This window comes from Falco punctatus (genome assembly GCF_963210335.1).
Source record: "Falco punctatus genome assembly, chromosome: 2".
Taxonomy (NCBI): Eukaryota; Metazoa; Chordata; class Aves; order Falconiformes; family Falconidae; genus Falco; species Falco punctatus.
In genome coordinates, this window is record NC_137581.1 from 100,139,575 (window position 1) to 100,159,489 (window position 19,915).

The 19,915-nt window shown below is 39.3% G+C and overlaps 1 protein-coding gene across 8 annotated transcripts in view; it reads left to right on the forward strand.

Annotated features, from left to right (window-relative positions):
* The window catches only part of PRKX (protein kinase cAMP-dependent X-linked catalytic subunit), a 137,721-nt gene that overhangs the window by 59,243 nt on the left and 58,563 nt on the right, over window positions 1-19,915 (forward strand). For all 8 annotated transcript variants that reach the window (XM_080375477.1, XM_080375476.1, XM_080375480.1 and 5 more), the window contains exon 9: window positions 177-19,915. This exon is cut by the window's right edge. The gene's annotated coding sequence lies outside the window, so the exon portion shown is untranslated. The remainder of the gene's footprint in view (window positions 1-176) is intronic.

Below are 19,915 nucleotides of genomic sequence, written 5' to 3' on the forward strand. Positions count from 1 at the left end.
GCAATGGGATTGTTCTTGATTGCAAGACTTTTATATTAATAATGAAGACTTTAGTTAGAGGAATAAGTAATTCTGTACCCTGGATTCTCTTTTATAACTGTGATAGGTTGATACTTGTTATTCAGTTCACATGTTCCACACTGTATTTTGTGTTCCTTTTTCATTATTTGCCTTAGAAACTGGAAGGAAATTGAAGTGCTAAGAGCAGGTCTGAAGAAAAATGGAGCTCATACATAAATGAAGACTGACTTTGTGGATAAGAATGATACTGCATTCAGATATGGGTCTTAGTCTATAGTAAATATCTAAAGAGTTGGAAGCAGGCAAGAATAATTTTTTTGCTGTAAACATTTGACAGTAGTTTAGTAAATTGTAATATTGATAGTCTACTCTGAAGTAGACTCACTGAAATAGTATATTTTAGGATTTGTTTTTAACTTATGGTTTAGTTAAGTTTCCTGCTACTCCCAGATCCTTTTTGCATAGTTAACTCATAGACTTAATTTTATAAGTTTATACTAAACTTGTGTAATTAAAAGCACAAATTAGTATATATGTATATAATGAATACAATACAACTAAAGCACAGGAACTGTGCAAAGATGTAAATTTTTGTACTTCGCAGAGTCTATGATTTTTATTTTTCAAGTAATGTTTTTCAAGAAGTTCTCTAGGAATAAAAATCTTAAAAGGATAAATGAGTTTTTCATCATCTTATATACATTTTATAATTCTTTGTAAAATATAAAAATAATTACGTTTTAAAAAAGATTTGTACCTAAAATTTCCAATGCCTCACACTTGCAACCATCGTACTTGAAAGCAGAAAGACAAGGGCATGTTTTATTGTTGTTTAAGATGCATCTTAATAGCTAATTCATGAATTTCTGTTACAGTGGTGTCTCTTTACAAACCAGGATATTGAGTGATTGTACACTGTCTGAAATGAGATTACTCACATGAAGACTCTCTGTAAACATGCAGTTCAGTGCATACTGATCAAAAGGGCTCTGGCTTTTACAGGAGTTGTTTCTCTCAAGCTTGCTGTCTTCTCCAAATGTAAAACATGAGCCATAACAGACTTTTTTCATTATTGAAATACTTGTTGAATGCTTGGCACTTCAGATTATCAGAGGGAAGACTGAATATATAGAAAGCCTGATTGTTCTGCTCCTGCTTTTGGAAATGTCCTAAAGTATCCGCTGCCAGGAATTTCATATATGTAGAGTTCAAACCTTAGGTGTAAGGAGTCTGTCTTTTCATCCTGTACTACTTTCTAGCAGCTCGAGTACAGTGTATTTAGGAAGTATTTGCAGTACTGCTTCATTTTACGTAGCACCAAATATCAGTATGTGCATATGTATGTATTTATATATACGAATACTTACACACATGAAGGTAGATCATACACAAGTAAGGATCTGTTTTCAGGGGTTTTTCATGTTACATATTGTGATACTTGTGTTAATATAGGGGAATTGATTTTTAAGTGCTTTGATTTCAAAAAGTAATTACATTCCTTCAGATTCTGTGGGTTTAGATAACTTTCAGTGAATTCACAATACTTAGACCAAATTATTTTTTTTTCAAAAGCACATCAGCTCACTGGAGTTCCACTACTATGACTGATGGCTCTACATAAAACTGTTTAAGTAGATCATACAGATAGTTTCGCCCACAAACTGCTGTCCACATTTTTTATCTGAAATGCCATAAGAAATGTAGGCCAAAGATTCATTTTTCTAAACTAAATCCTGAATGCTTACAAAGTAGACTATGGTAATCACTACTGAAATTACCATGTTTATAATTTCACAACAGATCTGCAGCTCCTTGTGCAAAATTGACCTCCGTTTTCTTTTGTTTAGCTCTAAACAGTACGGAAGTGCTGTTGAGAACTTGCAGTTTCTAGGGTATTAGGTATATTCCTTCATAAAGGAAGTCTAAGAGATTGCATAACTCTGCAAAAATGCACAATGTGTAAGAAAATCAGGATACTTCAAGGTGGTGATTCTAGAATATCACAAAATCTCCTTAATGTTATGCAAGTGCCACAAGTTGATGGCTGCAGCTGCCACTCAGTAAGTATTGTGTAGGATTGTATAATGAAGTACAGGAAAACCCATAGGAAATTATCATTTTAACCTGGAAAAATAACTTACTCTTATCTCTTGAAAAAATGAATCTGGTCCACTGTATTTGTATCTGTGGAATTAATTATTCCACATCAGTTGGAAAAACTGAAGCACATAAAAAACAGCTTACTTCATCTGAGGGGAGCAAGCACAGTTCAGGGTTTTTTTAATGTGTAAGCTTACAGTATTTTATGGAATCTGAATACTAAAAAACCAGTTTCTTATTTCAAAAGGTACATACTGCAAGAAGCAAGTGTGCTAAAAGTAATTTTTTTTTGTTTAAAATGTAAAAGCTGCACTGTGTTGAAGTCTTCAAAGCTGAGGAAATAAAGTTGCATTGACTAATGTGCCCCACTGGTGCTTAGGAGTTTTGAATGCTCGAACAACAGGAGATAGTGGATTTTCTTTTATGTATCTTATCCATTGCTGGCAGTGGATGCACTGACGCTCGTTATGATAGAGACTAAAGAAACAAACAAAATCTTGCTAATAATGCTAATCCATTGACTTTACATTGTTTCCAGAGCCATGTGTACATATGCCTGACTACTGACCTCGTCAACATGCTTTCTAAGTACAAAACTGCTTTCAAAATTTTTTAATTAAAATGCTTAACCAAAACATTTTTTAAGCATTATTTTTAAGTGATCAGTTATTTTCTGTAGGGTCTTGAACTTAATAAGCTGTTGGTACCTGCCTATTTTATTTATTTGCACAAGTGAGTCTGCTTTCTGTTAAGTTTTTGCTGGGACTTCATGGCCCACTAACATAGTTCTGTCTGAATGCTCACGCAGAAGTCCCCGGATACACACAGCACTAAGGACTCTGGATTTATGTTTTTTTAAGGAGACTAGAACACTTTATTATTTTCTATTTGAGTATTGTATTCTCTGACGTTCATTTTATTTTGGTTGCTTCTGTTAACATGTGTTTTTGCATATAGACTGTTGCATAAGGACTTTTCTTGCAAGAGCCCATAGGCCTTTGGTATTCTGCTTTGGTGAACAAGAATGTTAAACATTAAAAAACAACCTTTATTTTTGAGTTTTATATATATATATATTTTTAATTGCCCAATTTGAGGTTTTAAGTGATAAAACGTGCATTGTAAACTCAATTGCCTTGTAACCAAATGATATAAATGCTTCATGATTTCAATGGAGAACATGCTGTAGATTTTCCTGTAAATTAGCTTGATCAATGAATATGTGTGCTACTGAGCTTTAACTAATGTGATCTTCCACTGTAGAAAGTCATTGTTAATGGATCAAATATAGGTACTAAACTATGTTTAAATGGATGAACAGGGATTTTGCAGTTTTGAAAGCGATTAAGATATGGCTGTTCCTCAGCCCATCTGCTTGCCATTCAGAAGAGGTGTGATGCAGTGCTTCCTATGCTATAGAATTATTTTTCAGCTTTCAATAACTGTAGCATGATTCCTTTTCGTACTGTACTGTGTACAGACTTCCCATGTTTTGCACTTTTCTATGGCAAATCTTGACTGCTTTATAAATGCTCTGTTGTGTAGTAAGTAGTGATAGCGGTAGCAGGCCTTTGTGTACTGACTAATCAATTTGAACTGCTAGACTTGCAAGGTTAGCTTGGACTACGCTGTATGTTGCTGGTTGCTTGTTGTAGCTCACATGTATAAGTACTGTTCAAAGTTACAGTCAGCCCTCATTGCACAATGAAAATCACTGTGATCTGTACATAAACCCTAGTAAAATTTTATTGCTGTTTAATTTATGTAATATCTGTCAAATCTGGTTTCATTTAATAAACCTTTGTATCTTTTTAAATGTTTAAACCTAGTTTGCTTCCGTTTATGTTGGGAGGGTGTAGAGGTTCTTCGTCCAAAAAAATTATGAAGGGGAGAGGACTAGAAAAACAACTGTTCCCTCTTTTCAGGAGTTAAAGTCTTTCCAGAGCAAGACACAGGTGGTGGAACATATTTCAGTTGGTGTGGAAGAAACATCAAAAAGTATATTTTCAAATTCCCTTCAGGTAGTGCAGCAATACTGAAAAGTGTTAACTCAGACTTCTCATTAAATCTTGATTATAGGACCCTAATTGCTTTGACGTTTTCACAGCTTAATGACCTGAACACTGTCCGGAACACTAATTTCAATCAGTTCCTTTAAGCATCAAAAAATACTTTTATGATGTCAGGCGCAACTAACTAAACCTTTGTTTCATCTTCCATCAAGAACTTCAAAAGTCCATTTTTACCAAAATTGGTTTAGCTGTTGGTCACTTGTATTTAATCTCTTACCCACTAGATAGCTTAATCTTGCAGAGACAATTACATGGTCATAGAACCAACTGGATAGAGTTTGGACTAGTTAAGGACTGGTTTTTTTAACACAGAACTTCGTGCTTTCTTTCTGCCCACCCTAACTCTAAACTTTGCGCGTTGATGTTTTTCTCTTGTAAACCACTATGTCATGCACTTCAAGAAACTGCTAATGGAAAGTGAAGGAGCACTGCAGTGAGCCCTGGCAGGCCTTTTAGTCATGTCTTTGACGTGAATCAAAAGGACTGCTGAGTTAAAACATACCAAATCTTTAAATGTTAGCAAGTGTTCAGGGTGTTTGTAAAGAATTCGGTTTGGCATCTTGTTCTTACCCCAGCCTTTCGCCATGTGGTAGAGTATTTGTTCTAACCTGACTACTGTATCTTTTTGACTATACGTGTAGCTCTGGATCTTATCCAACAAAGGCCATTTTAAATATGCTTTTTCACTCATGCAGGGCAGGTAAATTTTGATGGTGTGTAACTTTGGACCATACTCACATAGCATTACTCACTACTCCCAAACTTGTCTCGTTTCCATGGTTCATTAGTCCTTTTTACTGCAAAACACTTAAAACGGCATTTGACAAGATCCCACCCTTCTGTGACCTACTGTTAACCAGTAACAGTATGATATTATAAGAAATGGTTGAAAGCAGCTGGCAGTCTTGCAGCTCTGGATCTTGCCCAGTACTTTGTGCAGCAGTGTAATTCACATATCGAGCTCTGCCTTGTGCGAACTGCCTAGCTGCTACGATCTCAGCTTCAGAATTGAGACATTTCACAGGGAAAATAAAAGGTTCTTCTACTGTCCTCCATAGAACAGTCTAGCTTTCCTTTCTCTCTCTTCCCCTTTTCATCTGCCCTTCAAAAAAACACCACACATGAATGTATGTCAAGCTTCCTATTTATTCTTGAAACTAGGAATATTGTAAAATTTTACCAAGCTGAGTTGTAAGAATTTCTTTTAATGTACCCAGATACCTTTCTTGTCATGTGCAGGAATATTCCAAACTGTGACATCTGGAAATTTCAGCAGTAAATAGGGCTATTTTACCAGCTTTGACTTATGGTACGCTTTTATCCGATTTGCTGCATTTATTTCAGTGCCGATAAGAATGGGTTGTGGGGGCAGTTGAGAGCTAAGCACCTTCTACTGCATCTGTAATTTAGGACCACTTGAAGGCTCCGAGGCAAATCCCAAAACTGATATGTTTATCAGAGTATATCATAGATACCTTGAAAAGCATAGTCTCTTTCAGCTTAAGCAACTAACCAACTTGACATATTTTTAATTTATTTATTCCTTCTTGACTTCAGCATATTGTCCATATTCTAGAGTGTGGTAATAAAGGCAAATGGAAGAGAGAAAACTATTTTGAAAAAACAAAAGAGCTTGAATTGGACTTCAAGAAGTAACTTGGTATGCCTGAACAGTGCTTGCTTGCTCTGTCACTAGAGGTTGTAAACTATGCCTATTCTAGCTTTATGCTGACTGCTGAACTGTAAACTGCTTTTCTTCTCAGTATTGTATAAAAAGAGAGTTGTAGGAGCCAGAGTTTATTTCAGCTTTAGTCAGTAATTAGTCTAGTTTAGAGAATCCTTGAGACTAAACCCCATTGGTTGGAGGAGAAAAGTGCTTTAAAGCCATTATCCTCTTAGTTTTGTTTTGCGCACATATAATCTGTGCAAAGGAGGTTGTGCTTTGAATGCAGCTACTGTTATAAATCCCATGAGACAACAGCTCACTTGAGCATGCGGTGTGTCAAGCTTCCTTCACCACCTAAACGTAAGTCTTCTCACCTCGAAGGACCAAGTCTTTTTTCTTTCAGCAGCTTTGTGAGAGTGCAACTGAGCAGCTTAGCAAATATTGAGACTGAGCCTTAGAAAAACTCTGAGCTTTTCAATGGCAGCTTTCTTCAGGTCCATGTTTCTTCAAGTTAAGCATTAGACAACTCAGTTTTTGTTTTAGGATACAAAAAAGAAAAGATTCTCAGCTATGTAGTGCTTCTGAAATTTTCATGAACAAATGTGAAAATGGAGTAGAGAAAAAAAAAAACCCAACAAACCAAAAGCTATTGAGTGAGGAGGCATGAAGAGAGGAGGTGAAGCTGAGATACCTAGAGGGCATTTCTCAAAACTTCAGTCCAGGTTATGGTGAACGCTCCACAGCTTGTCCTCTGTTTTGTGTTAGATTTTACTGGGGTGCTTTCATTAAAAAATTAATGATATGAGACATGTTGGGAGTTGCCTCCTGAAAACAAATTGTTGGTTGTTGTCAGTCATTGATACTCTAAATACCTTTTGTATGACTTTAAAGTCTAAGTCTTTGATAGAAGTGTAAAATCTGGCTTATTGCCCCCAAAAACAACATTTACCTGGATGGTAAAGGAGCCAGCTGAGTTAATACTGTTAACTGCGTCCTTTTGTTTGTTCGTTTTGGTTTTACATTCAAAATTACTAAGTATCTACATGAAACATTTAATGACTTGAAGTTCAACATGCATGTGACGTCACATGTTTTAAGCAAATGAGGCACTGCCGCTTTAAAATACGGGGCTTTTTCACTGGTTTTGTTCCTGTATGTGTCTTAAGCAATACATGTGGATGTCAAAGGAAAAGCAAAGTTGCCAATAGAAGCAAGTTTTCAGCTTCTGGGTTTTCTGCAGAGTAGATGCTGTTTAATATGTAATAAGTTTACCAGAGGATGGGATTCATGGAGTGAAATAACCTATGTTAAGGATAGCTTTATTTGCTAGTGGTGACAGACAAGAGTTGCAAAAGTTTTTTTGAATTTCCAAGTACAAAATAAGATTTAATGACCAGACAGTGGAGTGATTACTTTTGTTACAGGTATTAAAAATTAAAAACAAATAGACCTTCTTACCATGCCAGTGCCAAAATCATGGACAGTACTGGAACTTCACACTCTTTATCTTTGTTATGAGTCTGTGTTCTGGGTTTTTTTCTGATTTCACACTGTCAACAATGATAGTAATGAATACAATGAAAATGCAAATGAGGAGACATTTACCTTGTAATGTCTTTAAGCTTCTAGTGTGTTCTGTACACTGAGTGGAGATTTCATCCTACTTGAAATAATTCAGTCCATATGTGTTTTTTTCTCTCTAAATCTCTTTAGGTGATCTTAAATTGGCATAGCTTCAAGCAGCTAAAAAGAGAAAAGCTGCAAGAAGATTACAGAAACAGTCAATGACTTTTGGAACATATGTTGTCCAAAAGTTAGGGGCTGGGGTGAGGTGGTGTTCTTTCTCTGCATAGGGCCATAGCATGTGATGTATTGGAAGGAAAAATACAAATCACCTTGAAATCAGGTTTGAGTTACAGTGTAGTTTCATATGTTGCCAAAAAGTTGTTGCGTTTACTGGCTTCTTTTAGCGAGTTATCTGTAAAGACATCCATAGCTATATTTTCCTGTATTGTTTTGGAAGTGCTTGCTTCATGTTCGAGCTTGTTTCCCTGTTGCCCTGAGGGTGACGTTCAGTGCAGTTCTGTTTATTCTATTGAAATTCAACCTCTGATCCAGTTTCTTCTCAAGGTGTTATTGAAAAAGCTCTGATCCTGTTTCTTCTCAAGGTATTATGGGAGGTAGCAGCAATAAATTATGGATTGAAACAATGCATTATTGTGAGTCACATTAAAGACTGTGAATGAGAAGCAGACAAACAAGAGAGGATGAAAAAGCCCTATCATGGCAGAGTCTTTGAAAGGATTTCCAGTAACACCATTAAGTTAAGACGTTGTTTTAAAGAGTTTTAAGATAGCAAGCTTAAGGATCAAAGACAATTTCTCCTATTAATGTCACTTGTTCCATCTACGCAGTCTATCTCATTTTGCACATTTGGAATAGGGGGAAGTCAGCAAGTAGGGGTGTATGCAATTGGCTGCAAAAAGAGAGGGTCGCTATGTGAGGAAAGAAGCTTAAAAACCTAGTTTCTACAAACTGCTCTAATAGAAAATTAACACTGCATAACAAATGTTTAGCTGTGGCAAGAAGGGAAAGAAAAATTATCTGCATTGCACTTGTTTCCTGGTATCACCGTAGCACATTTAGGCAGTGTTTCTTTCTTTGGTCAGGGTTTTAATTTTTTTCAAATTGGAAAAGGGTCTGTGTGAAATAAAAATCTTCAACGCCTATTTCCTTTGATACTTTATCCTCTTACTTCTATAAGAATAAAACCAAAACCAGCTAAAAAAACTCCACCACCCATGAAGTAGTTGATTTAAGGCAGATGCAGCTTCTAGGGGTGGAGAGAGTACTTGAAACTAAAGAGCAGCAACATCTCAGGAATGGTAGAGGAAGTGTTATTTCCTTGGTTTGAAAGTTTTCTCTCTGAATTTCCTACTCCATGTCTTGTGTTACACCAGGTGGACTCAGGACTTCAAGGATCAAATTAGGTAAATTAATCTTGAGGGTGGGAAGGAAATACTTAAGAGAAGTTTTGACTATTACTTGACCATTTCACAGAATCACAGGATGGTTGAGGTTGGAGGGGACCTCCAGAGATCTGGTCCAGCCACCCTGTTCATGCAGGGCCACCTAGAGCCAGAACAATAACACAGTGTTTTGTGTTTTGCGTTCATCCCAAATGACATTTTTGGAACTGTTCTCAAAAGTTAAGAAAGTTAAATACACAATGGGTTTTTTTTGTTGTTGTTGTTTGTTTCACTAAAAAATAAATCATTTTTAGATATTTTTTTTCATTTTAAAGTTTTCCAAACAGCCCCCAAACTAATGAATTAATTGTTTTCACAACTTTTAACTTCAGCAGCGTTCAAATAACAAGCTAAGGCATTTGTTCAGTCCCTTGTCTTCTCAAGTGCTGTGGAAGGATTGTTTAACTTCTCTGGACTTAAGGGAGGTCTGAAGTCATGAAATGGACTATGTGTTGATGTCAGCTGCTGCATGCTGGTTGCTCATGACAAGCAAGTTCTTGGAAGCATTTGAAGGTTATGCTGAATTGCTGTCTCTATAGTCAACCTTGGATTTTTATTTGGAAGAAAACTGATTCTGTGTATCAACCATCTCGTGGTTGAAAGAATGTTTCCTCATTGACTTCCATGTGTTGAACCAAGTTTCCAACAGGTCATAAACTTTTTTACCTCCCAGGTGTTTTAAATGGCCACGCCAGTCAACCTTGTTTCTCTCAAGTCTAGAAAGTTACGAGTGGCCTTTCTCTGGCTTGGGGGGGTTCGGAGGGGTGGGCATAGTGAAATCAGTGCAGGACCAAGCTCTTTGCAAACTGAGGGACAGAAAACTCCTGTGCTTATGTGTTGCTGGGTGTGCGCTGAATCCAAGGAGTACAGGATGCTGCTTAAAATACAGTTCTGTCAGATAAAGAAGTTTCACCAGAAACTTATATCCACCCAGTTCTTTCTACAGTGATGTGACAAGCTGGCAAAAAGTGAAGTCTTGTAACATTGTGCTTTCATTTCCACCAGACATGGTTGTCTGGATGAATCATAAACTCTGAGGAGCTCCCGTATGGCTAGCTGGAGTGTGGAAAGAGAATGCGTCACCACAAAAAAGCCCTTCCAGGAACCATGAGCCCAAGCCTGATCCCATTTGGCTTGCCAGCCAGTTCTTTCATCACAGGCAGATGGGAATGGAGCACAGCAAGACCCCTCAGAAAAGAAGTTACCTCAGGCAGGAAAGGCATTCAAGGCAAAGCCTGGCACAGCTTCATGTCTGTTCCTTGGGCTGCGTGACAACAGAGAGTTGTGCGATGGGTCTAAAGACATAGACCTGTCTGCACCCGTCCAACTTTGTTCAAGCACTCCAAATATATAACTACCATATTGCTCATGCAGGGTGCCTCATGTCAACAAAATAATTCCCTTTAATATTTTGGCTTTTACTAATACAGATCCTCCTCCAATGAAAACGGTGCCGTGGGAATTGGTCTGCAATGCATGTAATTGAAAACAGAGGAAGATTGATGCCATTTCCAAGTAACGCCTTTCTTGTGATACACTCCTCGTTTACTTAGTAATCAGTTTATGTACATACAGTAATAACAGTATCTATGTTTATAATCCCTCTCTTTTCAAATACCATATAATGAAAAACATTCCAGAAAAAGTTAAGAAACATTTTACCACTGTTAATTAACAGAACCTGAGTTGTTCTTGTCCTTTTGGTGACAGGAGGGTAGAGGAAGAACTGCTCGCTCTCTCTAAAAAAGGTTAAGGAATAAAATAACCACAGGAGTACTTTTATATTATACTCCCAAAGTCATTGTATTTATTTTCAAACAATAGTAAATCACTCAATTGTTTCAACTGGGCTTAGTTCCAAACAGTTCTAAATTTGGACTGTAAAGAACTGATCTTGAAAAGACGTGCAGGAAAACAAAACTCTTCCTCTCTCATTTCCTGTTTGAACTGATGAGAATTCGAGCTCCTCTTTAGTTAACTTGGCAAGCTTTACTCCCCCATGGACTGTCCTTTTAGTCAAGGATCACAGAATGTCCTCATGTGAAAAGCATGAATTTATAATCCAATGTGTGTTGTAAAAGAGCTTTTTTTTTTTCTTTAAAAATGAGCCACAGCACTATTAAAAGCATTTTAATGGTTTTATACTACTGTGTACAGAAGTGATTCCACTTTCAGCTTGCTGTGTTTTGAATACATTATGCATTGCCTTTTAATACTGCTGATCACAATCTTTAATACATAGCAATAAAAACACAGCAAGACACAGTGAGATAACAAGAACACAACTATCATGCACCAAGTGCTCTAGCTCCTCATGATGATCCTGATTCAGGGAGATGAATGAAGCTGGAGATGTAGACTTTGCCCCAGGAATTTAAGTAAATGGCCAAGGAGCTTCAAAATGTCCTTGGATGAAAGGGGATTGCACAGACCTTTGGGTGGGGGGGAAGATGCTGCGTCTTCGCTTGTGTGGGACGTTGGGGAGTTCTTTGAGACATTAAGTGTGGACTTAAAAGAGTACAAGGAGGCTCAAGGGCGTTGAGACTTCAGTCAGAAGATACTATTTTTCTTGTGATACAATACTAGATATTTTATAACTGAAATAATATTTTTATGAAATCTGTATCTGCAAATAGTAGTGATTCTGAAAGTGACAGCATCACTGGGGTCAGTGAGTGAGGTAGACATCACTCACAAAATGTAGTAATTTGGAGGAATCTAACGGGAGCATTGTCAAAAACAAGGGAAATTTTCTTTTTCTTCTGTTTTTTCTGGTATGTTCTAAGAAGTTCTAACCTAGAGTGGCAGTTGTAGGTTTATTCAGAGGAAAACTATGCAGCTGTTTAACTGAGTAATCATTAAAGACTCCCTGTTCAGGTAAGTCAAGGTCATACAAGTAGCTCTGACATGCAATTTAAAAAGGCTGTGATGTTGATATGCTCTGCTATCCTTGCAGGTTGCCTTTACTCACTGAAAAATAGATTTGTCATCACATTATTGGCACTGGTAAATTTAGCTTACACTTGCACGTGCTGATGAGATTGGAAAGGTTATTTCTTCTGCAGTAGTTTTAGAGTTCCAAAGCGCTTCACAAAAACAAGATAAATTTCTTCTCGTGTCTACAAGTCCATCTTCCTTAAACCGGTCATAGTGGGTTAACATCATAATGTTTCTGTTTTAACTGAACGAAACAATGATTGTTAACTTCGAATGTATAAATCAGGCATTTTGAAGGGGAAAATTTATGGTACTTGGGCTAGCACCAGCATATTGTGAAGAAAATGAAAAATCTGAACCTGAATCAAAATTTCTGGTTTTCACTTTAAGTAGTCACCCAGAGAAGTAGCTGGGAGATGAATTAAGGACAAAGTGATGATTTGATTCTTAAGAATGCTTCAACACATGATTTCACAGACAAGAAGAACCTTTACTAGTACACGGAAATATTTTTGTATCCAGGTCCTATACATGATCATTTAAAAAGTGTGATTCAGCAGGCTGGAAATGCGTCATCCTCATGTGCAGTGACGGTGTTGTGATCCAATAAACAGCTTCTGCAGACCTTCTTCTAGCTGAGCTTTCCACAATATCCCAGATCCATCGAAATAGTGGGTAAAAATTCTCTTGAAGGCCAGCGGTATGCTGGATTTTTGCACAGTATCGGGCACTACTGAAGGGAGCCTGGCACCCTGAGTTGTGTATTGCAACTTGAGTCAGGGCTTCATACCTTCCAGCTGGTTATCCAGCATCTGCCATGGGCAGTCGCTGTATCCTTCTGGAGTCAAATCAGTACTTAAAATTCTTTGATACTTGTATCTCTGCAAGTGTCTGCGGGTGTTAAGGAAGTGGAAGGAGATGGATGCTAGTGCTGGGGAGGGTAAAACCCTGCCGGTGGTGGCATGGCGTAGGAAGGACCAGAGGGACAGAGGGACCTGCCAGCTGACACAGCAGCTGCCTCCACCTGTGGTGCCTGCTAACCACAGGCACGCAGCCCAGAAGGGTGGGTGTAGTACGTACGTTTGTGATGGAGATGTCAAAGCGTCCCGCTGTGCGAAGTGCAGACCCAAACACTCACACGTCTCCTCTGTCTTTCTGTAACAGTAGCATAAATACGGGAGCCAAAATAAGGAGTGGTCTTTTTCCATCATATTTCAGTAAGATGAGAGTCTGTAAGCACAGTCCGAGGGAAAGAACAAAGAAGGAAGAAAAAACCAAAACTTTTGTGAGGTAGAGCCTGTGGTCTGGGGTTTGCATAAAGATGTTAAATAGCAGCCAGAGAGAGAAAGCAGAGCTCTGACAGCTAGCTGGGGGAAGAGGGGAGAGCTGAGAGAGCAACGGCGTAGGGAAGGGAAGCTGTCCCAAAGCCAACATGAATTAAAAAAGAATTAAGCTGAAAGGACTTGAATGGAGAGGTTTCATTTGCCTCTTCTTGGATGAAAAAGCAATCTCCTTAGAAAGGAGAAATATCTTTAAAGTGTTTGTAGCGTGTTGCTCCCCAGGTTGGTCTGCAGAGAAATCCCCTTCTCCCAAGGGCAGCTGGGGAGCGAGGACAGACCCATGTCACCCCACCCACTTCACAGCAGTGTAGCCCCCTTCAGTTCAGCAGGCAAGGCTCCTGCTTCTGGTGGCACCTGCTGTCACTTCAGCAAAGATAATTGCCCTGCTGGGAACCCCTGGCTGCTTCGGCTCTGGGAGACTATAAATACACACTTGTTTGTCTTCTCCTTGCAGTCTTTTCTCTTTTGCTTGCTTTCAACGAATACTCTTCTGTTACATTGTGGGTAACTTAAATAAACGTTTATTACTGTAGTTACATATATAATAACATAGGCTTTTTTTCCTTTACTCTCACATATTTCCCTCAAAGAAACGAGCCTACTTATTAGGTATCAGTTAGCCATTGTGTGGCACCAGAACTGTAGATTGCAGTTTGTTTCCTAGATAAGTAGATAGCTTAATCTCATTAGCTGTAGTAATTTTTTATAGTGAGACCCTATATTATTGCAACCTGTGCTATATCTCCTGTGGGTAAATGTGTCTGCCTGGTACCTTTGCCTAGCAGCACATTCACGTACTTAAAAGTTTTGATTGCCGTGGGAGAATTTATGTTTTTCAGTACTCTAGGGATAAAATTATGTACAAATACTGCAGTGGGAGGGAGGAGAAAATTAAAGTCAGGGATACTGAATCTTTTTCTGCATCCAGAGATGCAGAAAACACCAGAAAAAATTACAGTACGGAGTAAGCAGGGACCTGTTTTTGCAGGCTGATTACTAATAACTAATTATCAGTTATTAGCTGAACAAAACACCTCTGGGAGTCCTAAGACTGTTTTTGCTGTTTCTGACTTTGCTCTGCCTCTCTATCCCTTTTCTGGCCTTCCTACAGAGGAACTGCTGTGCTCACTTGTTTGCAGAATCATAGTCTGGTGGCAAAACTACAGGTCAGTGAGGCAAAGATTAGCATAGATTTTTGGGCAATTATTTGAAAGATGTAAAAATCCAGTGGGGTAAGCTTAGAAAGAGAATGATCTAAATTCCTACTGTGTAAATGGACCTTGGACTTGCTCTGCATAGAGGTCTTTTTTTTTTGCAAGCCTAAAATGTCATATCCTGTAGAGGAATTATAGAGGAATGAAGCTGGGTTAATTAGCATTGATAATACACAGCTGTGGGCTGGCTTCAGGGGTGTCGGGTTGGCTGATACGGATAATGTGCAGCTGTGGCTGGTTCCTGCTATGTAGTTAAATAGCTCTAAGGGGTATGGAAGGGGAGGACTGGATGAAGAGATACCAAGAAGAAGCAGAGGGAGGAGTGATAGTGCCCCAGATGCAGGAGAGACAAGGAGAGGCCCCAGGAGAAGAAGGGGGCTGGAAGAGGAGCCCGGAGAAGGAAGACTCTGGATGCAGCAGAGGCAAGAAGCAGGGTGGCCTGGCCTGAAGAGGATGAAGGAACAGCACAGACAGTAGATGAACTTCTGAAACCTTGTGGGGATTGGTGGCCGTGCTTGGGGCAAGGCGTGGGAGCTACTTACTGAAGTTAACCTGGTTATGGGATGGTAAAAGCCTTGTTGCAGCCAGCTAGTTTGGATAGGGCTGTGACTGTATCCTACCTAGAGCTATAACCAGATCCTGTCTGATCCTGGCGAAAAGAAAGATTGGGTGTTTTTTAGGACCCTGCAAGATCAAGAAAGATCCCACTGGTGTGAGGTGTGTGATTCCTAAGATGATAACTCTGGTTGGAGTCTCAACCTGCAGGCATGGAGCTGTGAATTTCCTAGAGATTTCTGTGACTGAGGAAGGAGTCTCAGTTCTCTAAAAGGCCACTCTGCCAGCTCACTGGGCCACCACAGTTAAAACTTCGCGTCTTGGCCTTTAGGAGAAGTGTCAAAATGGGGAATGTGGTTGCCATCATAGTAAGAATTACTGGAGGACTGGCAACATGGCAAAAATTAGGTGTGTGTCTGAAAAAGCAAGTGATCTTGCTAGAAATAATGGCATACTGCTGTCTTGGGGCTGAACTTCCTCTTCTTCCTTGAGGTTAGGGAGGCACATGCAGACACACTCACAACGTGTCTTGGTCCGAGTGAGTAAACGCTTCAAATCCTCTATTGCAGGTTGGCACAGGTCACCATGAAAGCACAGTCTCCCAAGGAAATGGTACTACTGTCAGCTTTTGTGAAATAGTGATGACTTCCCCAAAAAAATGGGAGGTTTTGCTCAGTGTTTTGCAGCCTGGTCGGGAGTCTGGGGCTCCATCCCTGCACCAGAGATCATTTCTATACAATGTAAGCCAGTCTAACAGAGAAATACATATCCCTGCTTTCTCAGCATCCAAACTACTTTTGTAGTAGTTGTGGTTTGTAATTGTACACTTGGGAACTTACTGTCTTTCTGGTCCTGAGCCTGTAGGACAGAAGTCCTTGGAAATGCTTCAGGTTCCTTCCTTTGCTTCTTTTGTTCCTTCCTTTCCTGAGGAAATAGAAAGGATAAGGAATAAATAATGAAAAACAGATCACTTACATAATCATATATCAAGAAAATAAACAAAATGCAAACAGCTGGAATAATTACAGCTGTGTTGCCAAGCCTTGGCAGCCTGGCTTACTGAGTTTCACTGTCCCCGTCCACCTAAGATCCCACTGAATCTGCAAAGAGCTAGTGCTCATGGAAGGGGAGCTTGCTGCCTCTCTGCTCTCCTGCACTTAAGTTTCCAAGGGGGAGGGCCACGGACTAGCAGGGTATCCAGCATGGAGCCCCTTTCCTTGCTCTTTGTGTATTTTTAGTCTTCTTCCAAAGCAGGGACAAACAGCAGTGAGGTCAGTGCAAACCATTTACTCTAGGTCATAAGTCAAAGCATTCCTGTGCCCTTTCATGGCTGTGAGCACAGTGATGACCTATTAGCATTTACATGTAATACAGTTGTGGTACAGCTGCAAGTTATAGCAGTGCTTCAAATGATGTAAATGAGGCTGGCCAAAGCTCCTTCTATCACTATGTGTTCTCCAGCTCTGGGGTTTACACTTGCATTGTGTTACAAAAGCTTTGGCCAAACTCCTTTCTTCCCCAGGGAAGCTCCACGCAGCTCCCTCACCCATCACAAAGCACCAAATGCAGCACATTTCTGGACAATGAGCTGCACTCCTGGCCCCAGGCCCAGCTGCTGTGTCTGGCTGGGGAAGTATATAACGGCCTCGAAAACTGCCCTGAACATCCTGTGGAGTAAAGCAGAGAGGAAAACGGGTTTTGCCGATCCTAGACACTCACAGCAGTAAGGGGAGGTGGACGTGCCAGAGCTGGCTGGGGCTCTTGCTGGTGCCTAGGTTAAAGGAAATGTAGCTCTCCTCCCACTCCTCAAATATCTGCTCCATTGATTCGGTCTGGTTTTCCCCTAGCATGAGAAATTTAGGGGGTGGAAGCTGAGATCATTTTCTTATAAAGCAAAAACATCTGTTAACCTTGAGTGCTGTCATGTCTGCATCCAGCAGCCAAGAAACCTCCATTTCTGCTCCGCATTATCACTGGGCGATACTTTGATCAGCAGGAAAAGTCTAGGGAAATAAGATTTATGGAGAACAGAGCTTTGCTAGTGTGAATCAGAAGGGTGGCTGCTCTCGCTCGGCAGTGAGGTCCCCTGGAGTGCAGGTCCTCTGCTTCACTTGCTTAGTGAAATAGTTGTGCGTGGTCAGTCCTGCATGGAGGACGGAATTTCTGGTAAATCAGTAGCCAGGAAACAGTCCTGCAGAGGCTGCAGATGGCAAACCAGTCTCCTCAGAGTTATTTTAAATGACTATATTTTGGGGGGGGGGGGGGGGGGGGGGGCGGATATGTATGATGATCCCTGCTGTCACTGCATGGAAGTTCTGCATTGTGAAAGAGAACATCTGAGTAAACAGAAACCTTTTTTTTTCAGTTCAAAATTGTCTATGCAATCCTATACATACAGGAGTTCAAACTGAGAGTTGGTTATCTTGAAAAAATAGCAAAAAGAAAAAAATCTTCCTTTGGGATGTCTGTGACTAATACCAGGTGGTACTCTCAGATGTGAAGGGTGGTCTCTCCCAGGACCCAAGCAATCAGTACCCTGCTTCCTTTCCCTTTGTGTGAGAATGACAGACAGTCCTAAAACCTGCTTTGATACTTAATTTTTCATATATCTGTTCCTAAATCTTAGCTCTAAATAACCTGAGATGGTATTAATTTTCCTGAAACTTGTGGTCTAGGACATTGGTACTTCCCTGAGTATTTCTAATCTGAAACATTTATAATTGGTATCTATTTATGTACATTTGATTACTGAGAAAGTAGAGCAGAGAGACAAGATTAGTAAATTATTTTGATTAAATCCTAGATACTGTGTTATGAATGGAAAATCAATCATTTTGCAGTGAAGTCTCCAATATCTTAACAAATCTCTCACGATGTAAGTAGGATTTTCTACCTAGTATCGCTATGGGTGTAGAGCTGTTACTCTTGCAAGGTTTTTTAAATTCACCTCAAGAGCAATGCTAACAGCTATGGGTTCAGGAATGCAGAATTCAGTTATTCAGGGGATCTGACTGAATTTGGACACTTTCCTTGCAATTTACTGTAATTATGTCACTGCAAGAGGTGCTGTTAAACATTTTAAGGGTCAATGAAGGAGAATTAAATTATATTGTGCTGACAGTTCTTTTGCTTTCTGTGCATAAAGTATTAAGTACTAAAGCCCTTGGACTGATTAGTAGAAAATCAAGATTAATGTCTTACCATACTGTAAAGAGAAGGAAATGTGGGTACTCTTAGCAAAAAAAAATGAAACCTGATAAACTAAACAGCTATAATCCTTCTCTGGGAAGGGCTAGGATAATAAAATATGACACTTGGCTTTGTTAATGAAAAAAGCCTTATGAAATAAAAAAGAACTTGGATGTTTGATTGCTTCCGGCTGACATCATACAGGCACTAGCTGCTTCCATGTATCCTCGCCATACGTCTTCTATGCAGAGCTCAGCGTGGAGCAGGGTGGCTGGAAACAGCTGCTTTGCCTCAGATATTCCAGATAGCAGCTTGTCAAAGCAATCCGCTGGTGAGCAGGGAACTTGTTGTGACTAACTCATTTTTAGTGGATGTTTCATCTATTTGTCTCATTTTCAAAGCTCTGCTTCCTTCAGGATTTTCTATTGCAAGAGACATGAAAGACAGCTAATGTTAATGTTGTTTGCATTATAGATTATTGTTAATTTGTCCCTAACACAAGATTTTACATCTGTATATATGTGTTCATCAGTTTTGTACTGTGTTCAACGCAGATGAGTTGACTCTGTGACCAGGGCTCTTGGATGTGAGTCATGCAAATAATTAATAACAGTGCCACCCACCCAGAAATCTCAGTGTCCTGGATATTGCAAGTGACAGACATGGGGGAAAACTGATGTGCAGAATGAAATTACTTGTTTTGGGTCACTCAATTAAATTCAGCCCGCCATCCAAGACTCCTGACCTCCAAAGTCTGTTTCTTCTCTAACGGATCCCTTGGTGATACCACATGACACAGAAGGAGAACAGAAAAAAAGGCACCATGTAGCTTCTGTTCATATACATCTATGCTAAAACGAAAAGCAAGAAATATGATGGAGTTGAGCTACCAGAGTTCAAGACAGCTGAGGTAACTCTGGACAACGTTCTGAGAACGTGTTCCACAGCACTTAAGGGGAATCCATTTCGTTTCCTGTCACCTATGTCAAAGGCCAGATCTGGCCATCCCTCAGATGGGGAAAAGAGTTTCAAATTGTGTGGGAAGTTAAGACACATTCATTGCACTTAACAGGCCAACTGAAAACATAACTCAAAAGAATGAGGTAAATACACACCGGTCTTTTCTCTCACTTACAGAAGAGCAAACACAAAGTTGTAGCATTTCTTGAATTTATTTTGGCCGTGTATACATTTGAGTAGAAGTATTATCAAGAACAACAATGTTTGAGTTTAATGCAAGTATTATTGTTTTTTTTCAACAACGGTGAAGTTGCACAGCTTCAGAATTCTTTTAGACCATTTTCTGATTTTTTATAGCATCCATCTCATTTGGATATAGTGATTAGTAAGCACTCCATCAAGTCCCCACATTTTACTTACAATATTTTCTGCAAACCACGCGATGACAATGTATATCTTTTGGATGAAATAATGAAACTGACCTTACTTGATTTCCGTGTGTAATGCTGCCAAAGTCTGTAACAGTAACAATTATAAACATAAACTCAGAATTTCTTAGCCAAGATTTTGTACTGAAAAAGCATCAAATTCCACAAATGTTATATTCAGCCATGTAATTGCTTTGTAGGGAGGGATACAGCAGGTGGTTGGGAACAAAAATGGTTCAGTTTGCCTCATTTGGGTATGTGTTTACACAGTGAAATACTCTTGATTTGTGCATAAAAACTGTAAAAGAGGACAAAGACACCCCCAGCCTCCATATATAAGGGTGTGAACCTGCAGCATAGCATAAAACAGAGCAAGAGATACATTTTTTTATTCAGAAATATAA